This window comes from Lycorma delicatula, chromosome 6, assembly GCF_047948215.1.
Source record: "Lycorma delicatula isolate Av1 chromosome 6, ASM4794821v1, whole genome shotgun sequence".
NCBI classification, from domain to species: Eukaryota; Metazoa; Arthropoda; class Insecta; order Hemiptera; family Fulgoridae; genus Lycorma; species Lycorma delicatula.
The window spans coordinates 7,469,039-7,492,788 of NC_134460.1; the positions used below are offsets into that span (position 1 = coordinate 7,469,039).

The window sequence follows — 23,750 nt, forward strand, 5'->3', positions numbered from 1 at the left end:
GTACTTATTTAATTTTTTTTACGGTTACTGTTCAGCAACCAAAAAATGTAGTTTTAGATTTTAATTAATTTTTTCTTTCCCGTCTGTATAGCAGCTATAGCTATATAGAAGCGAAAGTATAATAATCGGTCAACACCGGGCATATCCGGTTCTCACCGAGTCTTGACGAAGTGACCCCTAAGGATACCAGAAAACCGAAAGATGGCATCGAAACTTCCGTAAAACCGAAATTTCCGCGATAAAATGTGCGCATATATGTATGCATGTTGGTGTGTAAATCGCCTTATATCTCCAGAAATACTTGACCGATTTTCACCAAACTTGACTATAATATTATTATAGAAGGGACATCGGCGCTATTAAATTTTCAATTAAGAAGGTCAGCGGATGGGAGATACAGGGGGAAAAACGAAATCGTCTCCCGATTTTGCATAATTAAAGTTATATATATATTTTTTTATAATTTTGTGAATATCAATAAACAATTTTGTAAAAAAAGTTTTTGCTAAATTACCACCACCTCTAAAAATAGTTTTCGGTGCGGCCTATAAATCACCTTATACTCGTAACTCCAGAACGGATTTTTTTTTTTATTCTGAAGTTATTGAAAGCAGTACAAGGGGTGATTTTCGTTGCAGGTTTTTGTCGATAATTTTGTGATTATAAATAAACAAACAACTGTTGTAAAAAAAATTTCAAAATTTCACCCCCACCCGTAAAAATTATTTTAATTTTGAAGAGTTATAGACGGTAGTATAAGGGGTGATTTTCGTTGCATTCTTTTAAGTTAATTTGTGAACGATTATAAAAGAAACATCTTTCGTGTAAAACCGTTTTCTAAATTGCACACTTCACAAAAGTAACGGTAAAGATGTCGTGACATTCGTTGCCATAGTGGGGGTTGACAGAGAAATATGTGTGTCCCGCAGTTGTGCTGTATAAGTGTACGGGAAAGTGTAGTACGTGTGTTCGTAGACTCAATTTGTAAGACTTGTTACTGACTCGAGTGAACGTCATCCAGTTTTCTTCTTTTTGTCGAGATATTACTGATTAAGGTGAGTAATTACTTTTTTAATTTTTTTTACAATTTTTGAAACAATAATCTGCAGATGTTTTCTCTTTCTATGTATGTATTCAAATAATTTATTAAATTAAAAATGTTAATAGTCCGAATTTACACTCATTAATTTAAAAAAATAAATAATTATTCACCGTGTTTAAATTTTCTTCGTAACATTTAAAAGATATTTACCGTTAATTTTTTTAATTGAATTTTTCTGTTTTAAATTTATTACGAGGCACAAAAACATCAATTTGCTGGATCAAACAACCTACTAACATGACGGTTTTGGTTTGACTCCAAGCGTTGAGTCAATTCTTACCAATTTTTTTTTATACAAAAAAAAACCCTCATGGTTTAACTTTAATTTTAAGTTTCAGTTTAATAAGATGCGCTTATTTAAATATTTATATTTGGTTTCTTAAAAACAAATTTATTATTATAAGAGTTAATCTTTTGAATTTAAATTGAGAATATTTTATTAAGCTTCCGGGTTTATTTTCATCTATTTTGGATTCTTGATTTTTTTTGTTGTATTGAATTAGCATAAGGGGTAGCTTTACGGTCTGGTTTTGATGCTTTAAATTGTTAGCTTTTAAGTTTATTTTCTTATATTTTGAACCCTTGTTTTTTATATTAAATTTATTTAAGGTTAGGGGTAGCTTTAAGTTCTAATTTTGATGGTTTAAATTGTTAGCTTTTAAGATTATTTTTATCTATTTTGAATTCTTTGTTTTGACTTTAGGTTTAGTCGGGGTATTAACGGGCTCATGTAGAGGCCCCTACTTCAGGTTCTATAATTTTAGCCGGTGTAATATTAAAGTTGGGGGGTATGGTTACCCCCAGTATGGGGGGCTTTACCCCCAGTAAAGTATGGGGGTATGGTTGGATTCGTCGATTAGGTTATATTTATTTTTTTTTATTTAATTACGGTTATTTTTTTGTTAGTAGTTGTTTATTTGGTCGTTAGAATATTTTGTATAATTCAAAGAGATTTAAAGGTTCTTGTTGCTTATTCTTCGTCTGTTTGTCACATAAGTCTGGTTATTTACTATAACTGGTTTGGGATTAATCGGTTCATCGTGTTTTATGGTCGCTCCTGCTTTTGTTATTTACATATGTCGGGGTTATTTACGATCGATCGGGAAGACGAAGATTCTTTCTCGTTAAGGGATTGCTTAATTATTTACCTTTACTTAGTTTTTTTTTATTTTTGTTTTGCGTCTTCTGGTCCTCCTAGAATGAATTTATTTTCTGAGATTAGTTTAATTATTTCTATTTTAAGATGAAGATTTTATTTTTTATTTTTCCTGCTTGTTATAAAGTAATAATTTTTTCTTTAACTCAGCACGGTCTTTCTTCCGGTGATTAAATTTTAATTAGTTCTTGTTATGTTCGTGAATTTTATGTTTTGCTTCGTCATTGTTTCTTTATTTTTTTATATAATATTTGATTTATTTATTTTAATTTAAAATTTTGATTTGTGATGTCAAAGATCTTTTCGAGAATAGGCTATGTTTTTCTGTTACAATCTTTTTTTTTTCTTTGGTATTTATTTGTTTGAATATGATTTCGTTTGTTTTTGATTGAATTTCTTGTTTTTTTATGTCTTGTATTTTTAATTAGAAGTTGTGTTTTATTTTATAGTCTTGGTGATTTAAATTTAGTTCGGTTTTATTATTTGGTTGTTTTATTTATTCTAAGTACGGTTTTTTTTATTTTAATACCTGATTTTATTTGTTTATTATTAGGCTGAGATGGTCTCGGGTTAATTTTTTATTGTTTAGTTATTTATTATCAAAATAGAGTTTCTTTATGTTCTGGTCTTATTACTTTATTAATAAATCGTGCAGGCGATGTATTTTTAATTTTGTGTATCGGTTTATTTATTAATTTTGGTTCTTTTCATTATATTTTTTTGACGGTGATTTTATTAATTTGGTTTTATTTGCTGCTTCTTTTACTAAAAGCGCTCGGTTCCCCTTTTGTGTTTGGTTGCCTTCGGCGACGGCAGCTCCTACCCCTGTTTCTACTTTGGTGACTTCTGGTGTTTATTTAATTATTTTATTTATTTTTGCGATACTTGTGCCGCTCGTTTAGAAAATGATTTGATGAAGATTATTGCTTTTTCTACTCTTAGACGGTTGGGATTTATATTTTTTATTCTTTCTCTTGGGTCTTCATCTCTTTGTTTTATTCATTTATTAATTCACGCTGTGTTTAAATCGTTACTTTTTTGTGTTCCGGTATTATTTTTATTCATTGTTTTTTAGGTAGTCAAGATATCCGATTTATAGGAGGCTTAGTTAAGCATTTTTTGTTTCTTTAGTTTGTTTATGTGGATTTCCTTTTTTTCTGGGTTTTATTCAAGGGATTTTATTTTAGATTTTTTTTAAATATTTAGTTTTTTTTAGGGCGGTGGCGGGGGTTACTTTTATTTATAATTTACGTTTAATTTATTATTTGTTTTCTTCTAATTCTTTTTTCCCTTATATTAATTTTTCTTTTAGTTTATATCTGAATATTTCTCTTTTTTATATATTTTTTGTTTATTTGTTGGTTTTTTTATGTTTTGATTATTTAAGGATGATTTTTTTTTGTTTAGCCTGTTGATTTTAGGTTAATTTTTTTATATTTATTTATTTTTTGTTTGTTTTTGGATGTAGTGAGTTTATATTTTTACTTTGGTTTGATTTATGTATGGTTTTTGGGTTTTTATTCTTCTGTTTTTTTTTTAAATTTTGTTATTTTATATATGGATTACTTGTAGAGTATTTTGTTTCAGGTGGCTTAATTGGGTTTTTGAGGTGGTTAGGATTTTTTTTTATAGGTGTACTTGAACGTTCTTAGGTTTTACTTTTTTTGTTCGGATAGCTTAATTTAAAGCTTAACATTGAAATTGTTATTATGAATTTTTTCTCTGGACATTTACAAAATTTATTTATTTATACGTTGAAAGTATTGTTGTTTTTTTTAAACTATATAAATAAGAATAAAGTCTTTCACTTGAAAGGTAATTAGCGGCTCCTTTTCTTTTAATTCTCTTGACTGGATATTATCAATTTTTTCGTTAACAGTGGAATAGCTTCTATTTTAGCTTCGGCTAATTTGAGTATGAGGATTATCCTTAATATTAAGTCGAAATTAATTGTAATCTTCTTCATTACTCTATTTAAGAGAAATTGATTTTTCAATAATTTTTATTTGCAAAGTAAATGTTATATTTAACTATTCTCCTTCTTTACTTCGTTCTAGTATTCCTATCTTTCATACCGTGTATATGTCGATTTCAGGCGTAAGTTTGTCTTCTTCAACAGCCCGTAATTCATCTAAACAATAACGCGTAAGTAAACGATCGCGCAGGAGTTATAAATTAAAAACGTAAGTAATTTCATCAGAGGGTTAGATACCGGGATTTCGGTTCGATTCCCAGCTTGTGTTCATTTTTTTTTAGCTATTTATCGCGTAAGAATTTATTATAACTGAAAGTTACTTCAAATTTATTGTTAAAATAAATGTATTTTTTTTTTCAACAAGTAAAGTAATCAAATGTAAATTTTTTAACAGAAAGCTTGGCACCGTATTTTTTTAATTTTTATATATATAAAATGATTTCATTCGTTATTTTGGTCGTAATAAAATTCTTAGATGTTAGCGGTAATTTCAAAATTGAAAACGACATACGGTGTTGGATAAATGATTATTAGAAGAACCTGTCGATCGACTGCCGTTCAATTAGCTCTCGCAAAAACGTTTTCCTGCATTTACACCCTCAGGCTCTATAAACAATGAATATTATAGGAAAGTAATTTGAAAGTCTAAAATTTTTTTAGTTGTTTTACAAAAAGCGAATCAAACTTTCAAAATTATGATCCGTCGCCATCGATAGTATTTTTTTTACGGAGCCCGGTGCATATGCCTTTTTTGGCGTCTTCTTACTCGATCTGTTGCAAGCAGGTCTTGTTAAATATAAATAGTTAAAATATTTAACGTTTCCTTTTTTATTTGTGAATGGAGCCAACAAGGATGTAAATTCAGGCGACTTCGATTGTCGTTTAGTATTTTTATTTTATTTTACCTGTATGTAACGGTTTGATTACTTTTATTTTAATCGATGCGTTTACGTCAGCTGCGGGGTAACATTTTTGAAAAATATTCAATCTGTAAAAGAATGCAACATAATAAAATTTCTTACGGGAATGTATAAGAAACGGAAAACCGACTTGGTTAAACTGTCTTCGCATTTCTTTTTTTACAATATCAAAGTTCGATATTTATTTTTTCGTTTGACGCCTAAAGGCTCATGCCCAAATTACAATTTTTTTTTAATAATATGACGGTTAAGTAGATAAATATTTTCGTACGTAAAAAATTAACGGCATTTGGAACCAACACGTTTCGGATATAAGTCGGTTACGCGATACATTTTAATCTGAGAATGTAAACTGAAATGTACATTTTTTTTGTCAACCAGAACGGTAGTAGTAAAAAATTAACCAGAAAATTATGTCCTCTTTCAATTGTAATACGTATTATACGTGTCGGCTGTTAAGCGTGTGTCAATCGACCTAACAATTTCCAATGGAGTAAATTTTCTGTGAAAAATTACTCATCCCGTACATTTTATCGATCGATGAAATCAAAATAATGAATCCGCGATGAAAAAATATTTTGTTAAGTTTCGAGTTTTTTGCGTAATTAAAGAACGGAGGAATCTCTTACTCGTACATATTTTTAAAACAGAAATCCGTTCTTTTTGTACAGTAAATAATTCTGGGTTCGATTTCAGGGTTAGGCTTGGAATTATGTTATATTATTTTCAAAATTCGTAAATAATAAACCCTCTTGTAAAAAAAAATGCGTGAATATTAAACGGTTACCGACCGGTTTCCTATTTACGACTGGTGAAATAGCAGCGAAAAGGTTTTTCTTTGTTCGATTCAAAATTTGTATAGGCTATACAATTTTAGGAATAACGACTTTAAAATTTCTCATTCACAAAACTATACGATAAATAGAAAAGAAAAGCTTCCTTTTCTTTTCTATTTAATAAAAACTTATTCTAATCTTAGCTGATTGTAGACAATGGCCTGCTATGCGGGCAGGTACCGTAACGGTAACTATACAATCTCACTACGGAAACCAAGGATGGAATCCCCCGATCTATCGAAAACACGTTTAAGTCTTAATATATGTCCAAGCCTGTCGAATAAGGGTTAATATTATTTTGAATTCCAAGTAATATGTTCATAACGTTTTGGAAGGTCGGTAAGCGATTAGTTTCATCTTTTTGTTACCCCATACCTACCTGAAATATTTCGGTAGGGCGATAACCGTAAATTCTTTTCAGGTATAAACATTTGTTAGTGCAAAATTTAAAGTTACATCGGAAACAAATAATGTTGAAATTATGGCCCAAACCCTAATAATAACAGCCTTCCGATAATTATAATAAAAACTAATTTGCAATACTACAAATTAAACGGCCCGGTCAACTGAGGTATTGTTTACTTTAATTATCATATTTAATTTAAAAATTTACCTTCATATTTTCAGTTCTAAAGTCAACAAATTTTGAAAAAATTTAAACAATTTTGAAGTTTCAAAAATTTATTACAGATTTAGAAGGTAAATCGGTTGTTATTTTAGTACGGTGCGAATTATAAACTTCTCAATTTGGCTTCAACATATACAAGTACAGCATTTATATATATATAACCAGACAAAGAAAATATTTTCGTGTGTCTCAACGCAATACTTCGGCTTATGAGAAGGGCCGTATTACGTTTCTACTGCCTTTTTTAATAAATTGAAAGACTTAAAAATATCCCACCGATTCGATTAAAATACAATCAAAAAATTTTGTTTGTCGATGAAGTTTTACAAATGATTTTCCGCATCCCTTTCAGTCTATACATAAATATACGCTTAAAATATTTTTGAATAACCGCTGAATTGTTTTCCTCTTCCAAACATAATGTTTTTCTGCAATTTCCAGGGAGAAGTACGGTCCACTTCTTTTTGTTTTTAGAGAACACCGTTACGGAAACAAACCGATCTCGATGTGTGAAAACCGGCTTTTTTCTCTCGATTAGAGGCCTCCGAGATCGCCAGATCTCTTTGTGTGGGATATCGTAAAGAATCCGTGTAAGCGCCTCCTCTTCAGGCTACAGCGGTCGAACTGTGGAACCGCATAACCACCACCGTGTGCTAGCAGTGAACCTTGTGTATCCCGCGGGGGGACGTAAAAATTTCACGAATAACACGTAATATAAAATTAATCTTAAGTTTTTATATTCGATATTTTTCAAAATGTAAAAGATTCAGATCGCACGATTTTTTTTAGGATACGCTTTTTTCCGTTCGTATATTTCCTTTACTACTGCTATTCTAATATTTATTATTTAATTTCACTTTTTTAATATTTTTTTAGCATTTTATCAAAGTATCTGTACTTTTTTCTTGACGGATATATTCAATCGCTTTTAATTAATTTATTTTTTTATCAAGATTCATTTTCTTACTGCTTCTTCGTTTTTAATTTTGAAATCATCTGTTGAATATCCTGCGTTTTATCTTCAAAAAAGTGTCGTGTAAAAGCTTACGTTTCCTCTTTCTAATGCTATTAAGCTGATTCCCTCTTATTCTTTTGTAGATAATATTTGATATACTAAAGTCAAATTAATACGCATGATTTTAAGAAAATATTTTGTTAAAAATGCAAATACAGTATTATTATTATTATTTGATGGAACAGAACACAAGTACTTAAGATAGTGGAGAAATTACCTATTATATCATCGATTGAACCGATTACAGATATTTAAACTATACTTTTTACTTTAAAATAAATACCGGTCAAGTAAAGTAAACCCTTGAGACTAAGTGAATAACCTTTTACTTATACTTATAAGTAAACACTTGTAACATTCGTAGTTTTCCCATTTTGCTTTTACTTATCCAGTAAACACTTATACGATTAATATCCTGTACATCATCATGTTCAGACACGTTTGTCAATACATCAAACGTTTCATTTGTTTTAAACTTTTCCCATCACAATGATCCGCGAAAATATGTTGGTATCTGATTAATTGGAGAATTATTTTGCGCATTTCTAACGCGTTTTTTATTAGCGAATTTTTTTTTTTTTTTTGCTTTCTGTTATGAAACATAGTTTGCTGATTTTAAAAATAATACTTTCAAGCAAATCGGTTGAAAATTGGGCAAAATATGATGAAAAACCCGTGTCATAAATCACAGATTATTAACATATGTTAGTATAAGTGAACGTAGATTCAGAAAACTACGTTTTATAAAAATTCCCACCACTCAAAAGGCTATTCATATTGACAAAAACCCATTTTTACTGTAAACTCTTATTCATTACGAATCGTTATGTGTTACATGTTTACCGATATCATTTGTCAGAAAAGATATTTATAGACCTCAAATAAAGTGACGTATTTATTTCTAAGTGCGTGCAATCCACAGCACCTATTACGCTCGGCATTTTAAAGCGTGATCTCCATTTTCTCTTGGCTTCATTTAACTCATGAGCATTCTGCGGGAAGCGAATCCACTCAGATGCCAGTGATTTGACTGGTTTGATGCAGCTCTCCAAGATTCCCTATCTAAAAAGTTAATCTAGAATGTTTGATAAGGTTATTAAATAGCTACCTTGAAATTCTACCGGTAAATACTTGAATACTCTTCCGAACTTGGATTTTATTCACTCGTTTTAAGTAAAGTCTGACCGGAATCAGTAATTGCGTATAGTTACAAGTAAACGCTTGATAAGTAAAGGTTATTCACTTCCCTATTTTACAAGTAAAGAGAATACTTGTCAAGTATTTGGTTTACCGTTGTTTATTCACAGAACTGCAAGTAAACACTTGTATAATTGCAAGTAAAAGTAAATAATGGTTTTTATTCGCTTCACTAATAGTTGATAATCTATAGATCTCCTTATAACATATACGTACGATGGGTAAAGTTAGTTTAAAATATAATCAAAAGAATGATAGTTTGTTTTCAGATGAAGCAAAAAAAAAAAAACAAATCAAAAACGCGTAGTTGTTAGCCATAAATTATTTATGATGACCTAATGCGTCAAAATGTATTTTTTTTATTATTAAATAAATCGTTTATTTCATTTATTAATTTATAACATATCCGTGTGATTTTTTTCTAAATTCTTATTACAAAGAAATTACGCAACGTCAATGTATTTTTCGTAATAACGGTCATAAATATAAGGGGAAAGTAAACATTCAGAAAAAATTATTAAATCTATCGAATGAGATTACGTGTGTGTTGCGCGCGCGCGATATTGGTAAAGAATTAGTTTTATGTAAAGAAATTAAATAATAGTTCGTTGTTAAAGTAATTAACTTAAAAATATTTTTTCAGTCCATTCGTGCATAAACCTTTAGGAATTTTTTTTTATCGCAATTTAAATCGAATTCAAATAGGCCATTTCTTTCTAGCTTTAGTTTGTTCCATTTTTCAATAATATACAAACATATATATATATATATATATATATATATATATATATATTAGCCGCCGGAATATGCTAAAATGTTTTCCATTCTTCACTACCATCCACCATTCACAAGCTTTCGAGTTTTGTATTTATTATCGACTGAGAAAAAAACCAACAAAAAATCTCAATTTTTTCTTAGGTTGTAGAACAATTTACCCTACACTTGACACGCTTATTTCATGCCGTTTGAAAATTTAGCGTATTAGTCTTCGAACAGTCGTCGTAGGCAGGCTGTCGATTAGTTTCTATTGCGTATTTCCGTAAACGCATTAGATGTAGTTAATATGCCAAGGTAGATCTAGAAACTGTAAGAAGTCCTCTGAAATGAAAAGATTAGCGCAGAAACAAAAGCGTGTAGAAGAGCGTAAAACTAATAATATTTGATAAAATCAAATTATTTGTTATACTTCTTTCTGTATCAGATTTGACGGAAAAATTTTCACGATTATTCAGTAGAATAATCATTTTTATAGATTTGCTAGAGTGGTAGGGGGCGATCGTGTTGAAGCTTATTTTACTGTATTAATATGAGTACAAATTAATATCGGTTAATTATTTAGTTGTTTCGAAGGCCGTGAAAATAATTAAAAAATTTTTAAATTAATTCAGTCTAAAATTAAATTACTTTAAATCGAATTATTTAATAATAGTAACAAAAAAATTTATTAATATTTAATTTATTTGCCAGCGGGCATATAAAGGATTGTCTTCACCCGTAAAAAGTAATTTCAAATGCGGATACTATACGACAAAGAAATTAAAGCCGAGTATGACCTCAGATTCGTCTTAATTACATAATATAGAGGGAATCGTCCGTATAGTTTGATTTTGTGGTTTTAACCTAAAATATTTTGTCGATAAAGAATAATAGTTTTCTAGAAGCCTCCATTTTGCGGTTACAATTTTTCATTCCTGTGCGTCTAATAGATGAGCAAATTTGCGACTTTCGTGTATCTTTTTTACCTGAACAGTATTCATGTAATTGTGGGAACAACCTTCATTATAATCTCAACGGTACGATGCATAAAGATACATTTTTCACCAGACATCACCTAGGCTTACAAGCAGCAATTTGATACTGACATTTTGTAGACGTAATTTGATTATTCCTATATCTTTCAATTTACTGATGAGGAAAATAATAATAATCTTTTTAGTACAAAAAGTATAATTAGCCTCCAACTAATAGATTAAATAAAATTAAAAAGATAATCCAAATTACAATAACAATAATTTCACTAAGATCAATCATTATTATAATGATAATATTCACAATATTAATCTCTAAAAAAAATAAAATAAGACGAGAAAAAAATTCACCATTCGAATGCGGATTTTCAAAAATATCAACACGAAAATCGTTTTCTACTCACTTCTTTTTAATTGCAACAATCTTCTTAATCTTTGACATTGAAATTTCAATAATCATACCAATATTCTCAACAAAAATAATAATTATAGAAGAATGACTAATTTCATCAACAGTTACAATCTTAATCCTAATTATAGGACTTATCCATGAATGAAAAATAGGAATACTAGAATGAAGAAATTAAGGAGAATAGTTAAATATAACATTTACTTTGCAAATAAAAATTATTGAATAATCAATTTCTCTTAAATAGAGTAAAGAAGTAAAATTACAATTAATTTCGACTTAATTTTAAGGATAATCCTCATACTCAATTTAACTGAAGCTAAATAGAAGCTATTCACTGTTAATGAAAAAATTGATTATATCCAGTTAAAAGAATAAAAAGTAAAGGAGCCGCTAACTACCTTTCAAGTGAAATCACTTTATTCTTATTTATATAGTTTAAAAAAAAAACAATACACTTTCAATGTATGAATAAATAAATTTTATAAATGTCCAGAGAAAAAATTCATAATAACAATTTCAATGTTAGGCTTTTAATTATGCTATCCGAACAAGAAAAAACAAAAAAAACTTAAGAATATTTAAAGTAAACCTATCAAAAAAAAACCTAACCATTGCAAAAATCCAACTAAACCACCCGAAACAAAATATCCTAATCAACTAATCTATAACTAAAATAACAAAAACTAAAAAACCGATTTAAAAAAACCCTGAAGAATAAAATCTTAAAAATCACATAGATCTGAACAAATAAAAATAAATTAAACCAAAATAAAAATATAAAAAACTCAAAACATCAAAAAACAAAAACAAAGGAATTAATTTTATCAAACATTATTATATCTCCAATACTTAAACACCCTATATCACTAGGATCAATACTAATTTTCCAAACAGCCCTAATGTGCAGAAATAATTCAATAATAATTAAATCATCATGATATGATATCTTTATATTATATTCTTAACAACAGTAGGAGGACTAATAATTATATTCATATATATATATATCAAGAATTGTATCAAATTAAAAATTCAAACAAACAACAAAAATTTTTTTAATCTGAATATTAGTCGCATTAATTTCTGTTATAATAAGAAATTTAGATCCAACAACAGAAATAATTACTAAACTTAATGAAATAAAGGAAATGACAACCGAACTAACTGAAGAAAAATCAACAAGAAAATTTTTTAGAATATATAAAATAAATATTACAATTATAATAATATTAATCCTAATTATTACAATAAACTCAGTAAACAACATCGTAAGAACATTTGAAGGACCACTTAAAAAAACTTATGTTTAAATCGATACGTAAATTAAGACCGATTAATTCCTTCTTAATTGATTTACCAAGACCATCAAATATTTCATTACGATGAAACTTTGGATCGCTTCTAGGAATACGCTTAATAATTCAAATTATTTCAGGATTATTCCTAGCGATACATTATTCACCAAGAATTGATAAAGCTTTTAAAAGAATTGTACATATTACCCGAGAGGTGAATTACGGATGAATAATTCGAAATATTCACGCAAATGGTGCATCATTATTCTTCATTTTAATTTTTATACACGCAGGACGAGGTATATATTATGGATCATTTAAATAAAAGAAAACATGAATATCAGGATCATTAATTCTTTTAACGTTAATGGCAACCGCATTCATAGGATATGTACTACCGTGAGGTCAAATATCCTTCTGAGGAGCAACAGTAATTACAAACTTAATTTCAGCAATTCCTTACATAGGAGAAATAGTAGTACAATGAGTATGAGTGGGGGGGGGGGGGGATTTGCTGTAGACAATCCTACGCTAAATCGATTCTTCACATTCCACTTTATTTTACCATTCATCTTATCAATAATAGTAATGTTACACCTAATATTCCTACACGAATCCGGATCATCCAACCCACTAGGTATGGAAAACAATATTGACAAAATTCCATTTCACCCCTACTTTACAACAAAGGATATCTTAGGAATAGCAATAACAATAATAATTTTTACAATAATAATTAATTTAAATCCATTCCTCACTATAGACCCAGAAAATTTTACACCAGCAAATCCACTAAGAACACCTCCACACATTCAACCAGAATGATACTTTCTATTCGCATATGCAATTCTACGATCTATCCCTAGAAAATTAGGAGTAGTAGTAGCACTAATAATATCGATTATAATTATTATATCGATACCATTCTCAATAAAAATAAAATTCCAAACAAGATCATTTTACCCGATAAATAAAATAATATTTTGAACTATAGTAAATACATTTATTTTACTCGCATGAATCGGCGCACGACCAGTAGAAGAACCATATATTATTACAGGACAAATCTTAACCGCAATTTACTTTTCATTTTTTATTATTCATCCCATGTCTGCAAAGAAATGAGATAAGTTAATAAGCTCAAAGCAATATAACTTGAAATTATAGGAAAGTATAAAATACTATTAACTTTTTTTTCACCTTAAAATAATGAAAAACAAAAAAATCCTAAAAAAAATAAAAACCAAAATATAATTTAAAGTAATAGGTAAATAGCTCCTTCAACACATATATATTAATTTATCATAACGATAACGAGGAAAGGAACCACGAACCCATACAAAAAAATAAATAAGAAAAACAACCCTAATAAAAAAAAAAATTTATACAATCACCCCCCAAAAAAACTAAACAAGTAAAAAATCTCATAAATATTATATTTCTATATTCAGATAAAAAAATAAAGAGAATCTAAATGATCTGTATTCAACATTAAATCCAGAAACCAACTCTGACTCACCCTCAGAAAAATCAAATGGAGAACGATTAGTTTCAGCCAAAATACAAGAAAGAAAAATTATAAATAAAGGAAAAGAAAAAAAAATAAACCAAACATCCAACTGAAAATAACAAAAATAATTCAAATTAAAAGACTCGCAATATAAAATAAAACAAAAAATAACTAAAAAAAAAAACAACTTCATAAGAAATTCTTTGAGAAATTCTACGTATACAACCCAATAAAGAGAATTAGATGACCAACCTGGAATTATAATAAAATAAACCCCCAAACCAGAACAACAAAAAAAAAAAGACAATAAGGAAATCCAACAAAATTAAAACTAAAAGGAAATATTAACCAAAAAATTAAAGAAACAGAAAGACCCAGAATAGGTACAAAAAAATAAATCAAATAATTTCCAAAAACAAGAAAATAAAATTCCCTTCTAAATAACTTTAAAGCATCTCTAAAAGGCTGCAACAAACCAAATAAACCAACCCTATTAGGACCCTTGCGGAATTGAATGTAACCTAAAATCCTACGTTCAAATAAAGTAAAAAAAGCAACACCCAAAAGAATAAAAATAAATAAAAAAAAAGAACTAAGAATAAACATTTACTAACTGTAAAAATACATTATTAAATTCTAAATTTAAAGCACTTGAATCTGCCAAATTAGTAAATAAATTATTATATTACCAAAAATCCTTTCGTACCAATTAAAATAAATTTAAAGAAGATAGAAACCAACCTGGCTCACGCCGGCTTGAACTGAGATCATGTAAAATTTCAAAGGTCGAACAGACCCAAAACTGTAAAACCTACCCCACAAAAACTTTTAATCCAACATCGAGGTCGCAAACAAATCTATCAATAAGAACTCTCCAGATTTATAACGCTGTTATCCTTAAGGTATCTTAATCTTTTAATCAAAATAAAGGATCAAATACACATAAAAAAATGTAAAAAAAAAAATAAAGATTAAAATTTTATTTGTCACCCCAACAAAATTTAATTAATAAAAATTTAAAAAATAAACTAAAGAAAAAAAACAATTTTAAATAAAATAAAGATCTATAGGGTCTTATCGTCCCCTTCCTAAATTTAAGCTTTTTAACTTAAAAATAAAATTCAAACTAAATTTCAAAAATAAAGTATAATTCTCGTCAAACCAATCATTCCAGACCTCAATTAAAAGACTAATTATTATGCTACCTTAGCACAGTCAAAATACTGCGGCTATTTAAATCATTGAGCAGGCCAAACCTTAAATAAATCACAAAAGGACATGTTTTTGATAAACAGGCGAAATTATTTCTTGCCTAATTCATAAATAAAATTTTTAAATCTACTAATTTAATCATAATTAAAAATCAAAAAATTAATTAAAATCCAGTAAAAAAATAAATATAAAAAAACCCAATTTAATCTACAACGAACTTTAAATGATGAAAGATTCTAATCCAACAAGAAAAAAAAAAAAAAATTATATATAAAAAAAGAGCTTATCCACCCTTAATATAAAATTTCAAAATGAAAAAAAAAATTAACAAAAAGAAATTCTCGATTAAATCAATCTACCAGATAACCACATATAAAAAGAAATGAATTTCATATCGAAACAATCCCAAACTTATAAATAATCATTCCACAATAAAATACAGATTAAGATAGATCTTCACTATTCGGGGAAAAAAAAATAAATTAAAAAAATTAATTAACCCTGATACAAAAGGTACTAAAAAAAATTATTATTCTAAAATAAAATTTATTTATCCAATACTAAATTAACAATTAAATGAATATAAAGAATTAACCAGTCAATTACTAGATAAAAGGTACATCTTCACGTTAAGAGATAATAATAGAGGTACACTTGCTCATGTTGAATTTGCTTAAGCAAATTAGATGTACTTAGGAATTAATTAAATTTAAAAATTTTACTATAAAACAGGAAGACGTGATAAATGCAATTGTTGAAAGAATTGATTCGTTTGATTCATAGGTTCATGAGAATGAATATCTTTTATCAGGTATAAGTCAATCTAATATACTATATTAGGTGTTTCAAAAAGGACGCAACCCTAAAATTAAGAAGGTAGAAGTCACGCATAAATAAATTTTATTTCTCCGTATTATGTCAGTTGGCAACACTGTACTCAAGGTTAGCGCAGCTTGTAACAGTTTAAATGTCCTTCGTCTTATATGCTAGTGCTAAACCAGTATAAACCAGTATTCGTCTCTATTGTGTCGACTACGTCATTTTTCAAGGACAAAAGTGTGTTTATTATTGCTCGAATAAATCTTACGAAAGAGTGAATAAAATAATATAAAATGATAAATTAAATTTTACATTTTTTTGTCTTTTTTTAACGATATTATTTTATCTGTAAGATAAATATTTTTAAATTTCAACGTTACTTTATTTACTGTAATAATTTAGGAGAATGACAAAACACTCGGAGCTTCCTTATATTATGTCTTGAAATGTTTATAAATTTGGATTATATAAAATTTATTAAAGTCCAAATTTTTCGTATACGTATGCATATTTGTACGTATATACAAGTGGAAGATTATATATGATGTTAACTTTGTTTATTGTAGATATTTCCTGTCGCCCTATGTCTCATAGGGCGACAGGAATATAACTAAATATAACAGGAATATAACTGTTATATATAACTAAATTAAAGAAAATCAAATAAAAAAAAAACCTATCAGACTCAACTGAATTGAACAGTAACAAATCTTATTGTAAATATGAATAAACAGAAGTCCGATTCTAGATACACTTTCCAGTACATCTACTTTGTTACGACTTATCTCAATTTATGAGAGTGACTGGCGATATGTACATAATTAAGAGCAAAATTCAAAAAAATTATTAAAAAAATTACTATTAAATCCTAATTCAGATTTAATCAAATTAAAAAATCAAAAAAACAAAAATTAATGTAACCCATAATAACCTCTTTATAACTGCATCTTGACCTAACATAAATCTTTAAAAAGAAAAAGAAAATAAATTTTCATTACACTCAACGACAGAGATATACAAGAAAAAAAGGTACAAAAAATCGTGGAATATCGTTTAAATTACAGGTTCCCCTAAAAAGATTTAAAAACCGCCAGATCTATTAAATTTCAATTATAAAAAATATACTACCTTAGAAAAAAATTACTAATTAAGAATAACAGGGTATCTAATCCCGGTTTAAATTCAAATTTACATAGAAAAAAAAATTTATTGTATAAATTTCACCTAAATACAAAATATTAAAACCAAATAAGACTAAATTCTAAAAAAAATTAACTTGAACCTGAGGAATAACCGCAAATGCTGGCACAACATTTTTTGGTTCTAAAAAATATAACTTAAATTAAAAAATTAAATTAAAAAACCTTAACACTGAAAATAAAAATTAACCATTAAGGATATTTAACCTAACAAAAATTTACATGTGTTATAAATTTAAAGCCAAATTTTAAAACAAAAATCAAATTTTTTTTAAAACTATATTTAAAGGGGACCTTAACTCCAAAATTTTAAACAACAAATTACATTCAAAAAAGGATCTCCTCCCTCGAGCAAACATAACTTCAAGCTACCCCTAACTGAAGTTAAATAAAATTATAGCTTAAACCAGTCAATAAAATCAAAAGCTAATAATTTAAGAAAAAGAAATATTAAATAAAGCTACTCCTAACATTATCTAATTTAAATAAAAAACAGTAGTTAAAATAAATAAAAGTAAACTTAAAAGTTGATATCTAAAAGCCACACAAATATAAGATAAAGCTACCCCTAACATTATCATAATTTTCTATAAAAAAAAAACAATGGTTCAAAATATATGAAAGTAAACTTAAACAACAATAATCTTAACATCACAAATAACAATAGTATAATAATAAATTTGTTTTTAAAGAACCAAAATAAATACTTAAATAAAACATATGTAATTATTTTACTAAACTAAACCTTAAGATAGGAATTAAACCATGAGGTTTTTTTTTTTTTTTTTTTTTTTAATAATTATATATTTTTAAATACACTTATCATAATATAATTATATTCCTTAGGTTTTTTAAACTTTAAAATTTGTTTGAATGAATAAAATTATTTTTAATAAAATCCTATTTAATTTAATTAAAAGTTGATTTTAATTAAATATCTTATTGATGCATTTAATTAAATAATTTATTTTAGATGATTATCTTTACAAAAACTATTTTACATTAAACTAAAAATCTATATTATATTAAAATCTTTATTTAAATATAAGAGGTTATCTATTATATAATAAATTTTTTAATTTATATAACACTTATGAATTAAAATATTATACTTAATAAGATTAAATATTAAAGGGAGAAATAGCTATATTTAAATAAATATATTACTATATATAATATATATATTATAATATAACTATCTTTTTTCTTTTTTGTAACATAATAATTAATCAATTGAATGATATTATATAAATATCTTATTATAACAAAAAAATTTTTGTTGAAAAATTAAACTCAAAAATTGCAAAAAAATTAAATAAGCAAATAATGTACCGCATAAAAAAAATGATATATAAAAAAAAAGGAAAAAAAAACAATGGATTTTTATACTCAAGCAAGATGCCTGATTAAAGGATTACTTTGATGAAGTAAATTAAGTGAAACCTCACTCATGCTAAATTGTAAAATCCAGAATTAAACTGAAACTGAAGAAATCAAAATTCTTAATGCATCACACATCCTTTTACAAAAAGATAAGCTAAATTAAGCTTACGGGTTCATACCCCATCTATGAATAAATTCTCTTTTTAATTAAAATAAATTTATCAAAAACAATATTTATCACAATAACCGTAAGAATTATCATAACAATATCCTCCAACAGAATAATATTCTCATGAATATCTATAGAAATTAATTTAATTTCTTTTCTACCCCTTTTAAAAAAAATAAATGAACAATCTATAAAATATTTAATTATTCAAAGAATATCGTCATCAATTATAATAACCTCAATAATTATTAATGCTATCATTAACTGCCCCATTAATGAAAGAATTTTAATAAAAATAGGTATAATCCCATTCCACCTATGAGTACCAAGAATCATGCAAATAATAAGATGAGAAATATGTATTATAATAACTATACAAAAAATCATTCCCACAATTATTGCAACCCAAATAACCAGAATTAAACTAATAATAACATCAATAATTATGGCACCAATCTCAGGAATAAAACAAACATCGCTAAAAAAATTAATAGCGTACTCATCAATCTCAAATTCACCAGTAATAATCTTTTCATTAATAATTTCAAAACAACAATTTACTCTTCTATTAATTATATACACCATAATCAACTTAACTATAATAAACACGTTCAAAAAAAATAATATCAATTTTTTAAACCAAATCAATACTCAAACAAATTTAACAAAAACATCCCTAATAATTTCATCATTATCAATAAGAGGTATACCTCCAACTACAGGATTTTTAATAAAATGAATAATTATAAAATCAACAATTTGTATAGCACCAACAATTCCATTAATTATACTAATTTCATCAATTATATCAACATACATATACTTGAACATAATAATCCCTACAATAACCAAATCAAATAAATAAAAAATAAAAAAAATAATAAAAAAAAAATCAACTATCCCGATTATCCTAAATTTAATAGGAATTCCAATAATAATAATTTTTAAATTAAACTAAAAAGAAGGATTTAAGTTGAAAAACTATTAACCTTCAAAGTTAAAATTATTATTATAAATAAGCCTTAGCAAGTAATGCACCTCTATATTTGCAATATAAAATCATAATTGAATACAAGACAAATAATGAGAGGTTTAAAACCTTAAATAAATTTACAATCTATCGCCTAAATCAGCCATCCCATTCTCAATGAATAAATGAATATTTTCAACAAATCATAAAGATATCGGAACTCTTTATTTTATTTTTGGGCTCTGAGCTAAACTACTTGGAACAATAAGAAGAATAATTATCCGATTAGAACTAATACAACCAGGATCGATAATTAAAAATGACCAAATTTATAATACCATCGTAACATCACACGCATTCATTATAATTTTCTTTATGGTTATACCAATTATAATCGGAGGATTTGGAAACTGACTAGTCCCTATTATAATCGGTGCACCAGACATGGCATTCCCACGAATAAATAACATAAGATTTTGATTACTACCACCATCAATTACACTTTTAATTGCAAGATCAATCGTAGGGTCAGGATCAGGAACAGGATGAACTGTTTACCCTCCTCTCTCAGCCCAAATTGCACATTCAGGACCTTCAGTAGACCTAAATATTTTTTCTCTTCACATTGCAGGATTAAGATCAATCATAGGAGAAATTAATTTTATTTCGACAACAATAAATATACGACCAAAAGGAATAACTATAGAAAAAATACCCCTTTTCTGTTGATCAGTCCTAATTACAGCAGTTTTACTGCGAGTATCATTATCAGTATTAGCCGGAGCAATCGCAATACTATTAACAGATCGAAACTTTAATACTTCATTTTTTGACCCCACAGGAGGGGGAGACCCAATTTTATATCAACACTTATTTTGATTCTTTGGACATCCAGAAGTATATATTTTAATCCTTCCAGGATTCGGATTAATCTCCCACATTATTACTAACGAAAGAGGAAAAATAATAACATTCGGTCATCTAGGAATAATTTATGCGATATTAGCAATTGGTATTTTAGGATTTATTGTATGAGCACACCACATATTTACTGTAGGTATAGATATTGACACACGAGCGTACTTCACTTCTGCAACTATAATTATTGCAGTACCAACAGGAATTAAAATCTTTAGATGAATGACCACTATACAAGGAATAACAAAAAAAAAATCACCGCAAATAATTTGATCTATAGGATTCGTATTCCTATTCACTATCGGAGGATTAACAGGAGTAATTCTAGCCGACTCTTCTTAAATTGATGTCATTTTACACGATACATACTATGTTGTAGCCCATTTTCATTACGTATTATCGATAGGAGCAGTATTTGCCATTATAGCAAGAATCATTCACTGATTTCCACTAATAACAGGTATAAGAATAAATAAAAAATGATTAAAAATTCAATTTTCAACCATATTTTTAGGAGTAAACCTAACATTCTTCCCGCAACACTTTTTAGGCGTAGCGGGAATACCACGACGATATTCAGATTACCCAGACAATTACATGACATGAAACACAATTTCATCCGTGGGATCATTAATTTCAATAATCAGAATTATAATATTCATATTCATCATACGAGAAGCCATAGCATTTAAACGAATTACAATCTTTAAAAACAATAAATCATCCTCAATTGAATGATTTTCAATTACACCACCACCTGAAGACTCTTTTAATGAACTACCACTAGTATCTAAGCCGTTCTAAGAGTGGCAGAAAATTGCCATGAACTTAAAATTCATTAATAAATTAAAAAAATTTCCTTAGAAATATCATCATGAATAAAATTTAACATAATAAATAGAGCCAGACCAACTATAGAACAACTATTAAATTTCCACGATCACACTATAATAATTCTATTATCTATTACAGTAACAGTAACAATTATAATAGCAACAATAACAAAAAATAAATTATCAAATAATATATTAACAGAAAATCAAATAATAGAAACAATCTGAACAACAATACCGGCAATCATTTTAATTTTTATCGCTATTCCATCAATTAAAACCTTATACCTAATAGAAGTAATCAAACCATCAATTACTATTAAAACAATTGGACATCAATGATACTGATCTTATGAATATTCTGATTCCAAGAAAATAGAATTTGAATCATATATAAAACCACAAAATGACTTATCATCATTTCGACTAATCGAAGTAGATAACCGAATAATTATCCCATTCTCAACACAAATTCGAATAATCGTATCATCATCTGACGTAATCCACTCTTGAACAATTCCATCAATAGGAGTAAAAATAGACGCAATCCCAGGACGACTTAACCAAATCAGACTAATAACTAAAAACCCAGGAATATTTTTTGGACAATGTTCAGAAATCTGTGGAATAAATCACAGATTTATACCAATCACTATAGAAAGAATTAATATAAAATCATTCATTAAATGAATAAAATCATAAAACTAATAAACATTAAGCGACTGAAAGAAAGTAATGGTCTCTTAAACCAAAATATAGTAAACATCGAATACTCTTAATGAAAGAAGCTAGTTTAAAAAAAACATTTAACTGCCAAATAAAAAATACATTTTATGTGCATCTTGATTCCACAAATATCTCCTATTATATGAAACATCATATTAATAATAACAACAGCCACAATCATAATAAACATAACAAAATTATTCTTTATAACTAACCTAAATACAAATAAAAAAAAGAAAATTTTATATTAGCTGAAAATGATAACTAGACTATTCTCAACATTTGATCCGATAACTAAACTTTTACAAAGAAACTGAATAATTATAATAACAACAACAATAATTTTACTAAAATGATACTGAACCAAAAAATCTCGAATAAATATAATAATAAAAATAATAGAAAAAAAACTAATAAATGAATTTAAATTAATAACTCACCAAAAAGAAATTTTAATCATAGTAATATCAATCTTTATATTTATCATAATCAGAAATATAGTAGGATTAATCCCTTATGTATTCACATCCACAAGTCATTTAGTAGTATCAATTTCAATCGCATTACCAAGATGAATCATAATTACAGCATACAGATGAAAAAACTTCACAAATGATATATTCAAACACATACTTCCAAAAGGAACACCCTCAGCCATTTCACCAATAATAATTCTAATCGAAACCACAGGAAATCTTATTCGACCAATCTCACTAGCAGTTCGACTAACGGCTAATATAATTGCAGGTCACCTACTAATAACCCTATTAGGAAACACATCATCCATTAAAATCTTAGTATTCATTATACCGATTCAAATAAGCTTAACAGCATTTGAAACAGCAATTTCAATAATTCAAGCATACGTATTTGCCACATTTGTAACTCTTTATTCTAGAGAAGTACCTTATGAAAAAAAATCATCCGTTTCACATAGTAACAAAAAGACCGTGTCCAATTATGTTATCTATAAACGTAATAACAATATTAACAGGAACTGTAAAATGAACTCAAACAAAAGAATATAACTGAATAATATTAGGATTAACCTTATCAACAATGTCAATAATATTATGATGACGAGACATCACACGAGAAGCAACATTTCAAGGAAATCATACAAATAAAGTAAAATCACTAATAAAAATAGGAATAATTATATTCATTGTCTCAGAAATAATATTCTTTGTATCATTTTTCTGAATATTCTTTCACCATCAATTGAAATCGGAATAAATTGACCACCAAAATCTATTCAACCATTTAATCCATTAGAAGTTCCCCTATTAAACACAATTATTTTAATCTCATCAGGAATTACAGTAACATGAGCGCATCATAGAATCCTATTAAATAAACTATCAATATCAAACAAATCATTAATACTAACCGTCATTTTAGGATTATACTTTACATTTCTACAAAAATGAGAATATCAACAATCCACCTTCACAATAGCAGACTCAATTTACGGATCATCATTCTTTCTAACTACAGGATTCCACGGTATTCATGTAATTGTGGGAACAACCTTCATTATAATCTCAATGGTACGATGCATAAAGATACATTTTCCAGCCAGACATCATCACCTAGGCTTAGAAGCAGCAATCTGATTTTTGTAGACGTAATTTGATTATTCCTATATCTTTTTACGTATTCCACGTAAAACTTTTATTAACACAATAAAATCCCACCGATCGTAAAAATCATTCTTACTCTTTTAA

At 27.3% G+C, this 23,750-nt stretch overlaps 1 protein-coding gene and 3 pseudogenes across 13 annotated transcripts in view; 3 read left to right on the forward strand and 1 right to left on the reverse strand.

The window, feature by feature from the left end:
- The window catches only part of LOC142326454 (uncharacterized), a 161,834-nt gene that overhangs the window by 34,751 nt on the left and 103,333 nt on the right, over positions 1-23,750 (forward strand). The gene's annotated exons all lie outside the window — the stretch shown is intronic.
- On the forward strand, positions 11,674-14,705 carry LOC142326676 (cytochrome b-like; annotated as a pseudogene).
- Positions 13,381-14,400, reverse strand: LOC142326499 (NADH-ubiquinone oxidoreductase chain 1-like; annotated as a pseudogene).
- On the forward strand, positions 21,361-21,987 carry LOC142326500 (cytochrome c oxidase subunit 2-like; annotated as a pseudogene).